The following is a 17392-nucleotide window of genomic DNA, read 5'->3' as shown; positions in this document are numbered from 1 at the left end:
GACTCCTTAACCGAGGGAGCCAATACCACACACATACACACACACCCTTCCTATTGATTCTGTTTCTCTGGAGAACCCTAATACAGTGAGAAAGCCCCTGCCCTCAAGTTGCTGACACTACAGAGGCAGACACGGAGCAAATAAAGATAGAAAATGTCACAGGTTGGCCTCCAAGGCCGAAAGTGGCCTTCCTGCCGCCCCAGCCTCGTTTCCTGCTTCTCCCTGCATCCCCATCGCTGTTCAGGCAACAGCTCACTGAGCTTCATCGAGGTTTCTAAACCTAAATGTGAGCTCTGCCTGGAGTTTTCTTCCATGTTAATTAGACTTCAGCGCAAGGGTCACCTCCTCCCGGCCCTGCCCTCCGTACCCAACCACACTGCAATCAGCCACCTTCCCATACCTCATGATTACTTTCGATCCTAATAACCCCACAAGGGTCTCATCTCTGAAAAAACAAACAAACAAACAAACAAAAAACACCAGGGAAACTCATAAAACATTAAGCAAGAAAAATCTTGACCACTCCCCTACCTTAGGTACAACCTATATGTCTCACAAGTAAAATGCAGCCTGGCCTCACTGCTGCTTCTCATCAATTCTAGGATAAGCGTTTCTTCACCTCTGAACGTCTCTGAAATCCGGGTGCGCCTTGCGTTAGCCGTGACCTCCAGCCCCACCCCCAGGTGGCAGTGATGGTGGAGTGGTCATTGCCTGCGTGTCCTAATCTGGTCAGAGCTACTGCTATTGTTTTCACTCATCTACTGGGTTTAATCACCATCTAAGTATCTTCAAACCAGGATGGCAAAATGTTGCTAAGTGTTGAGGTTAGAGGATGGGTTCGTGGGAGTTCATTATTCTATTCCTTCCACTTCTTCATGTGTTGAAAATCTGCCATAATAAAAAGGAACCCCCCCCCCCCACCTCAAAGAATAACCCTGCAAATGTACGAGGCTCTACTTTGGAGATGAGAATGCAGAGGTTATGAAACCTGCCTAGACTCACCCAGCCAGCACATAAGAGCTGGGGCCGGGATTCCCCCAGATCTATCTGATTCTCAGGGACATGCTATTCCTAGTTGAGACTCCTCCAAAAAAGCTATTCCTCCAGACACCTCAGTGCTTCTCCACCTCTGTGCCTCAAGGTCCTCAGCCCCATTGCAATTCTGCATGTTGAGAACCTGCCCGCCTTTCAATCAATAGTCATTCAACAAACACGCACAGGTGCAATTGTGGTGTGCCTGGCACTGCGCTGGGAGCTGGGATTCAGCGTGAACCAGACAGACATGGTCCCTGTGCTCGGGAAGCAAATTTCCAAATGCCACCCCCAGGAAGCCTACCTCCTTAATCTCTCAGGACGCCAACCAGTCTGCTGCCAAGTTCAGCTGTTTCATGGCTCCCCCCTTCCCCCCAACTGGAGAACGAGTACCTTAGGGTCAGGGGCTGTGTCCCACTCATCTTGCGTCCCCAGTGTCTGGTGCACATCCTGGATTGTAATAGGTGCTCATGAAATGGCCTGTGAAACTGAATGAATGAGTAGGTGGGTAAGTGGCTGTAAGAGTGAAACCGCGGGTCCTGTATACAGTAGGTGCTTAAGACTGGATGATGACCATCCACGGTGGCCCTGCTGATTGGATCAGGAGGGGGAAAGGAGGTTCTGGTACCTACACTTTGATCTTGGCTTGTGGGGGGACCCCCACATTCACACACACACACACACTCACTTGTTGATATGCACACACGTGCGTATGCCCTTACATACGTATTCACACTTATGCACACACATGTGTAATGCCCTTTCTTGATCAGGTGCAGGGTGAGACAGTGAAGGTGAGGAAGGGTCGAAGCCCCTGGTTTGGGTCCTGGTTTAGATGCCTCTTAATGGTATGATCTCAGCCCCTCAGTTTCTTCATTTGTAAAATGGGGATGAGACAAACCAGCCTCACAAGGGACAGGGTTAAGGTTAGATTAAGTAGGAGGACAATTTATGGAAAGGTCTGGTCCACGGTGGACCCCTGCTGCCCCCGACCCCGGCTGGCTCTGGGACCCCCAACGTGGGGTGGAGGGGGGGGGAGCACGGAGAAGGCTGTGAAGCCACCTTGGCTCCGGCTTGCCCCCCCTCCCCGCCAACGCCCTCTTGGCCACTTGGTCCTGCTCTCACTTTCCTTTACCCCCAGAGGTGTCCCACCCCTTCTCCACTTTCCAAAGTTGGTCCTGTCTATGTCCACATCTCTCTCTCTTTTTTTAAATACATCTTTATTGGAGTATGCAATATTGTGTTAGTGTCTGCTGTACAATAAAGTAAATCAGCTATATGTACACATATATCCCCATACCCTCTCCCTCTTAAGCCTCCCTCCCACCCTCCCCATCCCACCCCTCTAGGTTGTTACAAGCACCAAGTTGATCTCCCTGTGCTGTGCAGCAGCTTCCCACGAGCCATCTATTTTACATTTGGCATTGTATATATGTCAATCTGTCCACATCTCTTAACACCCCGATTCCACCATCTACGAAGAGAATCCTGGGTCCCATGTGTCCCAAGCATGAACACATTTCAGCAGCAGCTTCTAAACGCAGTGATGCTAACAGTGAGGGTTTCAGGCATGCCTGGGACCCGCTTCTGACCTCCTGCCCACGCCAAGCCTACCCAGCGTTCGGCAGGAAACAGACTGCAGCGTGGAGGCTGCAGATGTGATTGTTAGAGCTAATTTATGCTCCGTTTACACGAGCTCCAGATGTCACAAGCTCCTCTGTGGGTTTATCCAAATGCCGGGGGAGGAGGGGAAGGGCAGGAGGCTAGGCTGCAGCCCCTTCCCCCCAAGCCTGCCTCCTTTCCTAGCCCAGCTCTGAGGACAGCTTTCCAACACGTGGCCCCCGGACACGCACGCCCCGTGCTGAGCTCCAGCCCTGTCCCCCAACGCCTTTTCCCCAGGTTTTGGTCATAGACTGTCAGCTTTGTGAGACCAGGAGCCCCATGTCTGGGCCAGCTCTGGGGCCCATGACGTGCTTATTAAATGCCTCTAGTAATGAGCTGCCAATAAAAGGGAGGGACTTCCCTGGTGGCCCAGTGGTTAAGACTCTGCACTTCTAATGCAGGGAACACAGGTTCAATCCCTGATAGGGGAACTACATGCCGTGTGTTGTGGCCAAAAAAAAAAGAGAAAAGACACAGGAAGATCAACTGAATGATTGGTGACGACCTGGAGGGGTGGGATAGGGAGGCTCAAGAGGGAGGGGATATGGGGACATATGTATAAATACAGCTGATTCGCTTTGTTGTACAGCAGAAACTGGCACAACAGTGTAAAGCAATTATACGCCAATAAAGATCTGGAGAAAAAAAAAGACAGAGCTGCCAGCGGCTGTACTGGGCAGAATAGTGTCCCCACCCCCAAAATATGTTGAAGCCCCAACTCCTAGTACCTGTATATGTGACTATATTTGGAAATAGGGTCTTTGCAGGTGTCATCAAATTAAGATGAGCTCATACTGAATTGGGGTGGCCCTAAATCCAATGGCTGGTGTCATAACTTGATACACAGGCACAGAGAGGAGAACATCATGTCATGACAGAGGCAGAGACTGGAGTGACGCGTCTAGGCTCCAAGGGACACCAGGGATTACTGGCAACCACCAGAAATTAGGAGAAATGGAATGGTTGACCTCAGAGCCCCAAGAAGCTACCAACACTGTTGACACCTTGATTTCAGACCTCTGGTCTCCAGAGCTCTGAGAGAATATATCCACTCTGTGGTACTCGGCTACAGCCACCCTAGGACACTAAGACGGTGGGAATGGGGATGAGTTGTCCCGCGGGGCAGCCCGGCCAAGGCCTCTGCCCCCGGCCTCTGCCCTTGTCCCCCACCTGGAGGACCAGCCCAGCCCCTCTCCAGTCTCCCTGGGGAGTCTCAGGCATGCCCCCTCCATCCCTTCTCCACCCAGCAACCTGGGGAATCTTTCCAAGTCCCAGCCTGGTCCCTTCATCCATCCCAGCTTCCATTCACTCCTCTGCCCACCGCCATCTGCTCTGGGCCCCCATCCCCTGAGACTGCTCCCCCAACCCTGGGATGCGCACCAGCCCCACCTCACAGGCCTCTCTGGGAAACCAGACACTGTTTTAACTCCCTCCTCTCTGCGAGTCTGAGACTCCTTCTTTCTCATTCTCCTCCTGCCTCCCGAGACACGACCGGTTGGCTGTCTGCAAGTGCAGCGACCTCCTTTCCTGCCTGCCTCTGGAACACAGGTGTTCCCCAGGGCTCTGCCTTCTCCCTCCGCTTCTCCTCCCATGCTTGGTGATGGTGGTCCTGATGGTGATGGTGGTGGTAGTAGTGATGGGGACAGTGGTCACGATGCTGGTTGATGGTGATGATGCTGGTGGTAGTAGTTGTGGGGATGGTGGTGCTGTGTTGAGAGTCTCTCAACACACAAAGTGCACTAGGCCAGGCTGTGTTGAAGGCTTCGTTTTCCCAGGCACTAACCCACTGTGTTTTTGCACCTTCATCTTTCTCTCCTCTCTTGTCTCTCCTCTCTTTCTTACACACACACATATACATGCTACTTTAGCGTTCTAAGGCTGCTACAACAAAGCACCACAAGCTGGAAGGCTTAAAACAACAGAAATGTATTCTCTCACAATTCTGGAAGCCAGATGTCCAAAATCAAGACGTCAGCAGAGCCATCCTCCCTCTAAGATGCTGGGTAGAACCCTCCCTTGTCTCTCCCTACCTTCTGGCGGTGGCCAGAAGTCCTTAGCTCGCAGCTGCATCCTCTGTCGTCACCTGGCTTGTCCCTCGTGTGTCTGTCTTTTCTCTTCTTAAAAGGACACCAGTCATATTGGATTAGGGCCCACCATAACGACCTCACCTTAACTTTTTTTTTTTGTCCACGCAGCATAGCTTGCAGGGTCTTAGTTCCCTGACCAGGGATTGAACCCAGGCCCCCAGCAATGAAAGTGCCAAGTCCTAACCACTGGACCACCAGGGAATTCCCTGACCTCACCTTAACTTGATTATATCTGCGAAGACTCTATTTCCAAAAAGGTCACATTCACAGGGATGGGGGGTTAGGACTTCACATATCTTCTGCGGAGCAAGGGGGACCTAATTCAACCCACAACACACACACACATACACATACACACTTCTCTGCACATTTCTCCCAGTCTTCTATCATTTTCATACCCCATCCCTTCTACTGTCAAACATTTGCCTCTGGTTCCTCTTACCTTGTCTGTTTGTCCCTCTTTCCCTCCTTTCCTTCCTTCTTTCTTTCTTATACCCTTGAAGCATTTACTGAGTGCCACTCTCAGTCAAGGAACTGGAGGCACAGAGACAGAGGTGGCATCCGTGGTCCCTGTCTTCAAGGAGCTCCTTGTCTAGAGCTGAGAGGTGAGGTTGCACAGACCACTGGCCACGCAGCCTCAAGAGGGCTTTGACAGGGACTCAGGGGGCTGAGGGCACAGCTGATGCACCCAGCCAGCCCGTCCTCTGTGCCCCTTCCCCCCTCCAGGGCCATCTCCTCTCCCGTCCACCTCCAAGGCTCAGACACCCACCTGGTGCTCCCTTGGGCCGGCGAAGGCTTCTGGGGGATGTGCTCCCCCCCTCCCCCCGAGCACGCGCACCTCTCACCCTCCCACTCCCTCGGAGCATCTCTCATTAAAGAGGCTGAAGATTGCCGGGCCTGTCTCTGGGCTTTGCGCGGAAAGGGCTAAATGATACGCTGACACCTTAATTACGGCCCATTGTCACGGAGCGCTGCGGAAATTGTCTGAGTGATCCCCGGAGAATGGGCGCTAACAGGCCCGTCAGAGCCTTTGATTCCCTGTGGCAGATTGGAAAATGACACAAACGGTGGCTTGCTCCAACTGCAGCCCCTGGGTGACACGGGCAGACCACCCCTCTCAGGCATCTACCTGCACAAATGCCACAGGCAAGGGGTCAGATGTCTCCCTGTGGTCTCATTCCTACAACACCCTCCCCGTCCCGTGCGGTCCACTGCATAGCAATCTGCTGAGTCCGTCATTGCACACGTGACCCCGACAGAGATCCTCACAGCAACCCAGCTGGGGGAGGACTATTATGCTCCCATGTTACAGATGAGGAAACAGAGGTCCTGAGTGTTTGAGTCACCTGCTCCAGCTCACCTGCTTATGCAGAGCAGCGCAGGCAGCCCGGCTCCCAGCCCGGGCCACTGTGAGACACTGTCACTGTGGAGAGGGTGGCTCCCGGCCCGGAGCACGGGATGTGTGAAGGTCGCTCGGGCCACAGCAGATAGGGGCCAGGCCCCAGGCCCCTCGATCCTGCCACATGACCTCTTCCACCAGGGCAGCAATTTGCACAGTGTGTCTGTGGGGGATGTTGACAATAATAAGAACACAATAACAGCACCGACCTGTCACTGCTGTTGACAAAGCGGGGCTCTGGGTCTTGCAGCCCCAGGGGAATTTCAGCTCTACAGTCAACGCTGCTACCTCTGTGAGCTGGTTCAGGAAAGGCAGGCAGTCGTTAAGTGGGGAGGCCTGGTGCCCACTCCCCTCCCCACCAGCTCACAGCCCACAGGGGGCAGGAGCTGATTCCCCGGCGGAGCAGTGCCGGCAAGTGGGGGGAAGGAAGCTAGGGCCCTCTCGAAGCCAGGCCTCTGACCACCCCCACCTTGGGGACACCCCTCCCTCTGCTACCAATTCTGGGTGAGCAAGGGGCAGGGCTGGGCATCGGATAACCTGGACTTTAACAATCTGGCTGCTGTCTTGGAATCACAGGGGAGAGGCCTCCTGACATCACTAATTGCCTCCATTAGCTGGAAAAGGAGCGAGGGCATCTCTGTGCACAAGACACACTCGTTTGGCACCCTCAGGATGGGCAGAACTTGAGGCTGGGACCCCAGAGAAGTGTGAGGGAGCTAACTACGGGGCCCAGCTTCGGAAGAGGGACAGGGCAGCAGGAGAGGTGCCAGGTGCCCCCACAAGCTCTGGGCAGGACCAGCCATGGACTGTGACTGTCATCCCACTCTCCTCCCAGGGGACCTGCCCCCAGGTGAGGGCTGACCGCCCTGCCGCAACACCATCCTGGTGAGGGAGGAGGGAGATGCGGGACGCCATCTGAAAAGCTCAGGCTCTGTGCCCTGCGCTTTCACAGGCCCAGGGGCTGGGTGTTATGCCCATTTCACAGGGGGGGAAACTGAGTCTCCAAATCACATTCTTTTGGCAAAATTGCCGAGCACTCGCTTAGTGCCAAGGGCTGTTCTGGGCACTGCGGCCACATCAGGTGACAAGACAGACAATCCCAGCCCACTGGGGACTCACACCCACAAATGGAACCTGGCTTCTTGTTGCTTCTCATAGCAGCCAGGAAGAGGCAGGGCCAGGCTGGGAGTGGGTTGAGGGAAAGACTTCACCTGGCAGACCGGGTGCTGCAACTGTGAGCTTCACAAGTGACTTTGCTTCCTGAGGCCTCTGTGTTCCCATCTGCAAAACGGGCGCTGTAATGACAGCTCCTTCCCACAGTAGCACCACCAAGGCTGGCTCTTCCGCCCCACTCCCTGGTGGCAGGGACAGCGGTACTGGACAGTCGACACAGCATGTCCAGGGCCCTTCCCACACCTGGCAAAGGAGAATGTTTCCTATGAGCCTTCCCCCTGCAGCCTTGTCATTTCCCGTGGCGCCCGCCAATTCTGGGAGGTGCCCTGCTTGTCCCCATTTGGCAGAGGGGGAGCCCAAGTCTCAGAGACAGAGTGACTCTGAGTTCCCAGCAGGTGGTCGGGAACCGCAGTGCTCCTCTCCACCTGGCGCCCCCACCCCTCCCACCACCTCTCCGCACAGCCCCTCCCTCGTCACCTAGAAAGCTGCCAGAAAGCTTCAGAGCTGCCAAAATGCCGTTATGAAACCCAAGCATATTCTCCTCAGTTTCTTTTTTCTTTTGGCCACTCCACGAGGCTTGCGGAATCTCAGTTCCCTGACCAGGGACTGAACCTGGGCCCCGGCAGGGAAAGCGCCGAGTCCTCACCACTGGACCACCAGGGAAGTCCCTCTCCTCAGTTTCTACCCCCAGGAAATGAAAACATGTGTCCACACCAAGAACTTATGCACGGATGCGCGTAGCTGCATTATTCGTAACAGACAAGAGGCAGAAGCAACTCAGATGTCCATCAGCTGAGGAAGGGATAAACAAAATGTGGCCCATCCAGACAATGGAATAGTATTCAGCCTTAAAAAGGGATAAAACGCTGACACGTGCTACAGTGCGGATGAACCTTGAAAATATGATGTCAAGTGAAAGGAGCCAGTCACAAAAGACCACGTGTTGTATGATTCCATTTATATGAAATGCCCAGAACAGGCAAGTCCATGAGATGGAAAGACTAGTGTTTGCCAGGGCTCTGCGTGTGTGTGTGTGTGTGTGTGTGCGCGCGTACGCACGCGCACACTAATGAGAAGGGAGTTCCTTTTTGGGGGAAATGATGAAATGTTCTAGAATTGCGGTCCTGGTTGCAAAACTGTGCAGATACTGCTAATGATACACTTCGAAAGTGTGAATTATAACTCGTGGAAGCTGTGCCCCAAAACCCTGGCAAGTAGACCCCTGCCCAGTGTCCCTGGGATTCAGCCCCTGCACCTGGGCTGGGGGGAGAGCCCAGCTGGGGTACCCCCAGGCATTCAGACTCCCCATCAAAGCTGGGCAGGGCCTCGCGGCACAGCCCAGGAGGTGACACAGGGAACCGCCATGCGAGATGCTCCGGCCCATCCCTGAACCCACGCAGCTGTTCAACCTTCATTCCACGTTCCAGGCTTGGTGCTGGAGCTGGGAATGTGGTTGGGAGCAAGAAGCACTCCCTACCTCCAGGAAGTCGACAGACAGATGGAGTGGGGCCGAAAAGTAGGCAGAAATGACAGCCCAGTGTGACATTGCTACAACCCCGGCAAGCAGAGAGAGGAGGGCCGCTAACCCAGCCTGGGACCAGGACCATCTCCCAAGGAACAGACATGTAGGCAGAGATGGGGAGAAGCTTGGGGTGGAAAAGCATTCCAGGTAGAGGGAACAGCAGATGTGAAGGCCTAGAGGCTCAAGAGAATGTGGTGTACTCAAAAGAAGGGAGGGATGAGGGGGTTGGAGGGACGAGGGGGACCCTCGGCTCTGTGAGGAGGGGCTGAGAGGGTGAAGATGGAGCAGTCCACAGGCCAGCCCTGACTAGCCCCTTCCCAGAGGCAGAACCAGCTCCTGGCCATGTCCCCTGCCCTGTTGGCTCTTCCGGGTTGGGGTGCCTATGACCCCACAAGGGAGGGCATCGGGTCTGCACAGCTAGGATCCCCTAACCCGCTCCCCCTTCAGCTTCTATGTCCCGTCCCACCAGCTGCCTCTCCCATGCCCTGAGCGTTAATCACAGCAGACAGAAAAGACAAGACTAAATTTTAATGAGACATCTCCGGGATGTCTTAAGCTGCATTTAAAAGCCCCTAAGCTTCCCACGACAGGGGGACCTGCGTTAGTCAGGTAAATATTTACAGCTCCACCTGAAAAGCTGGGCCCATTTTTCATGCAGGATTTTAACAATATAGATCATGCTGAAAGTGAGACACAAACAGAGGGAAATGAAACCATGGGCGGCCGCAGCGCCGGGCCCTGAGTTATGGATATGAACCTGTCCCCAACTTCTTGTTTTTAATTAAAAAACCCTTTTTGGTAATTCCATGAAGAGGAGGCTGTGGTTCGAGAGTCTCCCGCTCGTTCTCTTTAAATTATGAAATGTCCTGTTGGCTCCTTCTAGTTTCAGGGGTCAGAGGATAGGAGACAGGGGACTATTGGGATTCAGGATGGGACAGGATTCAGGTGGGGGCTCTGAGTCCTGAGCCTCCTCACTGCCATCTCCTCCCCTGCCCTAAGTCTCAGCCAGACTCGTGACTGTCCACCTACTATGTGCCAGGAGCTTCTGTCTCCATCATCTCTCTTGCTACCCACAATGCCAGTGAGGTTGGGATGAGGATGCCTAGAGTACAAGCAGAGGAAGCTGACTCTCAGAGAGGGGAAGGGACGGGCCTAAAATCACACAGCGAGTAGAAGGGTAGAGCTGGAACTTGGACCCAGGACTCCGGGTCTCCTGTTGTTTCACCTCCACCAAGGATGGAGAGGGTCTGGAGTCCTCATCCCATCCACTGGAAGGGCCTGGTGAGAGATGGGACACCCTGGGACCTTGATCAGCACAGACCTGAGATCCAGGGAGAGGGGATCTCTGAGCACCTGGTCTGTGTGGGGGCCCTGGCCAGGAGATGGGGATTCAAAGCTGGGAGATGCACATTGCCTGCCCTTGAGGCACACACAGCACCCTGTTCTCTGTTTATCTGCAACTTACTTCCTCCTGGAAGCCTTCCCTGACTTCCCCAGCCATCATCCTTTCTTCCATCTACCATTCCTCCATCCACCTGCTGTCCAGACCCTCATGTGATATTCACCATCCACCCATCCATCCTCCCACTCATCCACTGTCTCCTTCATCCATCCATCTATCCATCCACCCTTCCATCCATCCACCCATCCTTCCATCCACCCATCCTTCCACTCATCTAATCTCCCATCCATCTGACCATCCATCCATCCATTCTTCCATCCATCCATCCATCCATCCATCCATCCATCCATCCATCCTTCCTTCCTTCCAATCATCCACCCATCCTTCCACTCATCTAATCATCCATCCATCCATCCATCCATCCATCCATCCATCCATCCTTCCTTCCTTCCAATCATCCACCCATCCATCCATCTATCCATCCAATCAGCCAGCCAGTCTTCTACTCATAGAACCTTTCCACTCTTCTCCCCTCCATCCATTCATTCATTCACCCATCCACCTACCTACCCACCTACGCACCCACCCATCCATCCCTTCACCCATCATGAAAAGGAACTAACACATCTCAAGCCACTACTATGTGTCATTCAACGTTTCCCTCATCTCATTCTAATAGCACCTCTGCCAAGTGAAACCTATCATCTTCATTTTACAGATGGAGAAACGGAGGCTCTGAGATGTTTAAGATGCTTGCCCAGAGGGAATGGAGAGCTACTTATACACTTTCAGGTAAGGTAAAAGACCACTTATGGTGGGGTGTTTGGGTCAGGAAAGAGAGACCTTCCAATTCCTGCCGTGTGGGTGGACTGCCCGCTTCCCTCCTCCCCCCACCACCATGTGGGAGCTCACCAGCCCCTTGCTCCCAGGCCAGGCAGTGGCTGCCAGGGCCATCTCTTGTCCCCAGAGTGGTGCAGGGAGAGGCAGGCCCCTGAACACAGGGTGCCTATTGTGCCTCACCCTCCAGGAGCATAGGCTTCTCATTGTCTGGAGGGAGCTGCAGGTGGGCTCCAAGCTGCTCCTGAGGCCCAGTGCCTGTCATCTGGCTTGGACTGTCCCCACTGTGCAGCCACAGCGGCCCTTTGTCTCTGACAGCCTTTCTCTCTCTGCCTCCCAGCCCTCCCCCACTGCACCATGGTGATTTGCACTCAAGAGGGTAGAGAGATTAGGAAGGGGTGGAAGAGAGCACTGGCTTGGGAGTCCAGAGACCCCAAAACATCGCATCTCCTCTCTAAGCCTCAGTTTCCCCATCTGTAAAAGGGATAGTCATTCCTGCCACGTTCCATCCATATTGGAGACAATGGTATGGGAGAGGGGGGTTGTTCTGAATACAGATTTGGTCTTGCTCTCTTCATCACTTGCTGTGCAGCCTTGAGCAAGTCATTTGCCCTCTCTGAACCCATTTCCACATCTGCAAAGTGAAAATAAAAGAGGGCCTGCCTCCGAGGAGATACAAAACACAAAGAGCTTGGCCCTGGGCCTGCCCTAAGACACAGGAGTTGCCATCTCTGGTGGCGGTGGCAGCAACCCTCTGCACACCACAGAGCTCTGTGCCGAGCGGGGCAGTCTGCTGTTTCTGCTGCCCTTCCGAACCGTCCAGCCCTTTTCTTAGGTCATCTCATGTCTCAGACCAGAGAAATGAAGCAATATATCTAAGGTCACACAGTGAGCGGATATCAGGCAGGCTCACAGATCCTGTCCTGAATTCCTTATCCTCCAATTCGGGAGGCTTTGGCTGTGCTGTGGGCCCCATGAGGGCAGAAGTTAGGCAGGGGCCCAGCATCCGAGGGTGGTCTAATGCAGGCGCTCCTGGCCTGAGCCCATCTACTCATTGCACTTGGGGAAGGCAGGGAATAGGTTGAATCTCCCGTGCTTGGAACAGGCCCGGCTCATTGGAGCTTGATAAGTGGACGAGGGGCGGGTCCTGAGGGGCCCAGACTTCGACGTGGCTGGGATGGGGTCCAGCCTGGGACGGAGGGCTCTGACACTGCTGCTGCTGAGGACAGAGAGCTGCTGGTGAGAGGTGGCCCCTGGGGTGGAGGGACGACAAGATAACATGAGGTCCGCCCTGCCCAGAGGCATGTGCCCTGGGTTGGTGTGGCCGGACGGCAGCCTCTGTGACCATTCCCCCCTGCTCGGGGGCCCAGGCCTCAGAATCTGCGCATGGCCAGGGCTGCAGGGATGGGTCCACCAGGCTCTGCCAGCACCCAGAGCCCAGCACGGGCTCTCAGGCCTGAGAATTACCCTGTTACAGCCCCTCACAGGGGACAGCACCTCCCGGATACAACAAGGTCACCTGACACTGTCATGAGGCATGGAGAGATGGTGTCACACAAACAGCTTAGGGTCACGTGGCCATGGAAATGAGACATGGAAATACATAATGTAACTGGGACAGTGTCACCCCAGGCAACGCAGTGCCCACGGCATCCATGGGCATGACTTCCCAGACATGGTGTCACACACAGTGTGGACGCCCCCCAATCACACAGGGACACACACACACACCATCACATCCTCTCTTGCGCCACGTATCCGGAGCAGAGAAGCCAGGCCCCCCCATCGGAGCGCAGACACAGGCTTGAATCCTGGCCCCATCCCTCCTTCTGTGTGTCCCCCCACCCCCCGCCTGCTCTGAGTCTCAGTCTCCTCTGAGAAAGGGAGAACGGCCACCTGCCAGGACACCGTCCGGCCGCTTGAGTGGAATAATGCTCACCTGGGGCCTGGGAGAGGGCTGGCATCTGCACGCGCTCGGTAAAGGCCGCTGCTCACAGCGCGGCTCTGGCTGTGCAAGGCCCAGCTCCACAGCAGGCCTTGGGTGTAGTTCCTGCAGGGTCACGGGGCGTGGATGCCCCTCGGGGGGATTTTGGGGCTGGTGTGGGGTGGGGGAGCGGTGTGGAGAGGAGAAGCCCAGGCCACCCACTTACCCCTCCTCCCCCGCCTCCTTGAGCAAGGCTGGCTGGGCGGCTGCACCACCTTGGATGGGCAGCCCTGTGTCTTACAGGGCCAACCACGCCCCTTCCCAAAGGGTGACGTATCTACGGGCCCCGGAGACACACCCACCCGGAGTTTGTGCCTCTCCTGACCATGCTTGGGAAGCAGGCATCCCAGAATCCCCTTTTCTAAGAGCCCTGAGCCCACTTCCAAGGCCTGGAGGGCCTCTTCCGAGGTCCACCTGAGGTCCATCCTCCCAGGGCAAACTTGCCACTGAGGTGAGCACCCCGAGGTGCAAGGGATGGTCAAGGGGAGGCTGTTTGAGGGGGTTGGTGTGGACCCTGGCAGGCTGGTGCTCCCCTGTGTGGGACTGAGGCCCCTCTGGTTCTGGACACGGCCCGTGATGGGAAGAGAAGGCCCCGGGGGCTGGTGCTGGGACCTCCGTTTATACCTGATCCAGACCCTTGCGAGTGTCACGGGCAGGCCTAGTGGGAGCTGCACCCAATCTTCAAACCACTCTGCTCCCGACGACGGCAAGAAACTTGCTTGTCAGGGGAATTCCCTTCCCCAACAAGTGAAATTCTGGGCCTAGGACTCCCATTCCATCAGACTCATGGCACCCCAGCCCTGCCACAGGACCCTCCATGTGACCCAGGGATGCTAAATGGAGACTTGGAGCCTGCTAATCGACCCAAATGTGGGTGCAGAGAGGATGCAAGTCTACAGGTCACCCAGGAGCCCTGGGCAGGCAACCCCATCCAGCCCAGGGCTTAAGCCGGTAGAATCCAGGTCACCAGGAACAACTCAAGACTCAAGAAACTCCATCAGGCTTGGGTTCAAATCATGGCCCCATCTGGTACCGGCTGTGTGACATCCAGAAATCTAATGAGCCTCTCTGAGCCTTGGTTTGCATTCTTTTGGGAACTGGAGATAAGACCTGCCTCCCAGGGATGTTGTTGGGATGAAATGTAATCATGGCTTTGAATCCTTCCTGTACCCATCTATACAGATGTCCTTGGCCAGTCCCGGGGAAGCATTTGTTGAACAGACGATTTTAAAAAACAATCTGAAAAGTGGGGCCCACGGAAGCCATAGACCTCTGCCCAGCCCCCAGCTCCCGAATCCCTCCCTCCGTGCAGCTGCAGCCCCTTCCCGGGACGGGGACCCCCTGCCCCGCCCCACTCTGGGCCCCTCCCCAAGCCACAGGAGGCCGAGACACATGTTGGAGGGGGCATTATCTGTGCTCAGTTGACTGTAAACGTTTAAGCGGAATTGACTGTGTACTCAGCCACTTTCAAACACAACTAATCTTCATCGGGGCGACGGGAAGTGAAATATGTTATTGTCGGCAGCAGTAAATTACCCGTGCCAGAGCTGGCTCGTGAGGCATTACGGGCCGTGGCCGGTGCACTCCTTCACCCAGCCGCCACCCGCCTGCAATCCATTACCGCAAACGGCCCTGGTCACCTCCTCGCCAGCCCGAGGGATGTGGGGCCAGCTGCCAGCTGCCCGGGCCTAGCCCCCGCCCACCCTGGGCAGCAGGGTGAGAAGTGGGCTGGCAGGGGTGGGGGGGGCAGGGCCTGGCTTTGCACGGCTCCGCCTCCCAGAGGCCCTGGGCAGGAGCCGTGAGAAGATCCTTGGCCAGTGGATTCTTGGAAGTCAGTGGCCAGATGGGGCGATGGAGGCCCGGACAGGGAAAGGGATTTAGTCCAAGGCTTACCTCTGTTGCCTTCTGAGCCTCAGTTTCCGCATCTGTAAAATGGAGCAGTACATTCATTGTTTCACGGTTTTGCAAATCTCTTAACATCTGGCCTGCCCAGACAGCTGGATTCCCACATCTGCCTCTGCATTTTAATCTGTTGCCATGTTTTGTTTCAGTTGAAGCACAGGAAGAATATCTGACCCGGCACAGATGTGTGCTAGAAGAGGGAAGAGTATTCTAATAGGCTTCTCAGATGATTATGGGTGCTCTTCTTTGATATTAAACCAAAAGCCCTTCTGTGGAGGTTCACTAAGGGTTAGCTGCAATAAGGCACCTGAAACCACATCCATTAACTCTTGGATTCTGTTAAATTAAACCCCTTTGGTCTACTTTGCACTTTGGATCTTTTACTCATTTTGTAACACTTGGTATTGGTCATTGGGAACATACCAGTTTACTGAGCTATGTAGCTCTTCCAAATGTTGCCATGTTTCATTGTACAATATCCAAAAAAAAAAAAAAAGAGAGAGAGAGAGAGAGAGAAGTCACACTCACTATTACCACCCAATTCTTCGGGAAGTCTTTCCATAGGGAGCTGTCAAACCTCGAATGGCAGGTACAAGTTCTCCAAAATTCAAATTTTTGCCTGAAAGTCAAATTTTATCATTGGCAACAAATACTGTCAGCTGACAGGCAGCTTTGTACATTTTCAAGAAAATACCTACCGAATCGCCGAGCTGGCAAGGCTATATAGTTTGTCCGTGAGTCACTATTTAGAGTGAAAATGATTGCTGTGAAAACAGTGACTGGTGCAGCTCGCAACTCAGTCACATGGCACTTTTCTGGGCCTTTCCGGGTGTGCCTCCTATTTTGTCACACGGAGTATTTGAAAGGTGTGTACTCAAAAGCTGAGATTTTTAAAAACGAATAATTTTTATTTTTCATCAAGAACATTCTTAAGTGAAACTGGCTTTTAAATTTTTAACTGAAGGAGTGTTTGGGGGATAAAGAATGCAACCATCTCTGTCCCACGTTGGTGCCAATGCCGTGATTCATGCTATGAGGCCAGTGGGTTTTATCTGCCCATTACTTTTACACCATCAACACAGTGACAAAGGGCAAGTAGGGACTTAGGATTATTATGAAAATGGTCTTGATCTCACAGGCCCCCTGAAAGGTGTCCCAGGAGGTCTGTGGAGCACACTTTGACAACCACTGATCCAGGGGGACTATCCTAGGGGCTGCTAGAGGTGTTGGAAGATGCTGATGAATTGTGATGGGCAAAAGGTCCTTAATGAGCTGCTGTCCATCACTGGGTACCACCGTCCCTGCCTCCACCATCCGGGGCCGCCCCTATATTGGGGGCGCAAGTGTCCTCCATCCCCACGGCCAGCTCCTCCCTCGATACCAACCCTAAGTGAAGCTGCTAATGGAAACCTTTTGGCTCTTTTGAGATCCTGTTCAAAGTCAAGTTCTTCCTGAACACAAGCCTTCAGTGGGGATCATGTCTCCCTCCTCTGAACCTCCTGGCCAATCAGCATCTCTCTTTTGGACTCACCTCATTCTCATCACCCTCATCGGACATAACAAGCCCTCAACAGAACCACGCTGATCCAAAGGAATGAGGAGATGGAAAGTGTGACTTGGCCAATGGCTGGAGCTGATTAGTGACACCGGCAAACAGTGGTTAGCAGACCAGAGGAGCTGGGAGATCCTGCTGCGAATCCCAGAACATGGCCGTATCCCCAGGAGCTGAGCACCGGGGACCTGCACCCTGGGGGGACTGGGAGAGGTAGGGCTTGGAGGAGGGGAAGGGGTTACAAGTTCTCTGACGGCTGACCCTGAGAAAACTGTGATCTTGAAGAAATTTACATTTGGGGGTTCTTCTCGCTGTGTGACCTTTGGCGAATCACTTAACCTCTCTGGGCCATAGTTTCTGCATCTGTCAAATGAAGAGTTTAGATCAATCCCTAAGACTCCTTACAGCTCCCAAATTTTCTGAGTCAATATTCACGTGCTAAAGGTCCATGACGTTGATGGATGGACACTTCAACCTCCTGTGAGAGTGAGATTCAAGCTTTCCGGGCCACTGACATTTGAACGCAGCATGGAGTTGACATTCAAATGTTCTGTGACATCATCCAGTGATATCAACATCAAACAGTCTATAATGCTAACCTGTGAAAAGACATTATGCTGACATTCACACGGGCTGTGGCTGACATTGAACGCTCTATGACATCAGTGTGAACTGAGTGCCAGCTGTGTGCTGGTCACACCAACAGCCCGGGGAAACCTGTGAGTCCATCAACTGTCCCCTCTCAGAACTTTCCTTTCTGGGAACCTAGACCCCCATGGTGGCATCACAGAGTGGCTTTGGGAGACCTTAGCTGTCCCCGTCTCCCATAGTCCATCCTCT

The 17392-nt window shown here is 54.1% G+C and overlaps 1 long non-coding RNA gene across 1 annotated transcript; it reads right to left on the bottom strand.

Annotated features, from left to right (window-relative positions):
- Positions 1-1423: 1423 nt before the first annotated feature.
- On the bottom strand, positions 1424-7645 carry LOC130858097 (uncharacterized). Its single transcript, XR_009054992.1, has 3 exons — positions 7392-7645; positions 6142-6343; positions 1424-1520 (listed from the first exon to the last, which is right to left on the bottom strand). It is a non-coding gene; the product is annotated as an uncharacterized LOC130858097 (long non-coding RNA).
- Positions 7646-17392: the final 9747 nt, after the last annotated feature.

Source organism: Hippopotamus amphibius, chromosome 8, assembly GCF_030028045.1.
Source record: "Hippopotamus amphibius kiboko isolate mHipAmp2 chromosome 8, mHipAmp2.hap2, whole genome shotgun sequence".
NCBI lineage: Eukaryota > Metazoa > Chordata > Mammalia > Artiodactyla > Hippopotamidae > Hippopotamus > Hippopotamus amphibius.
The sequence above is the reverse complement of the archived record's forward strand: the minus strand, read 5'-3'. Positions and strand labels throughout refer to the sequence as shown.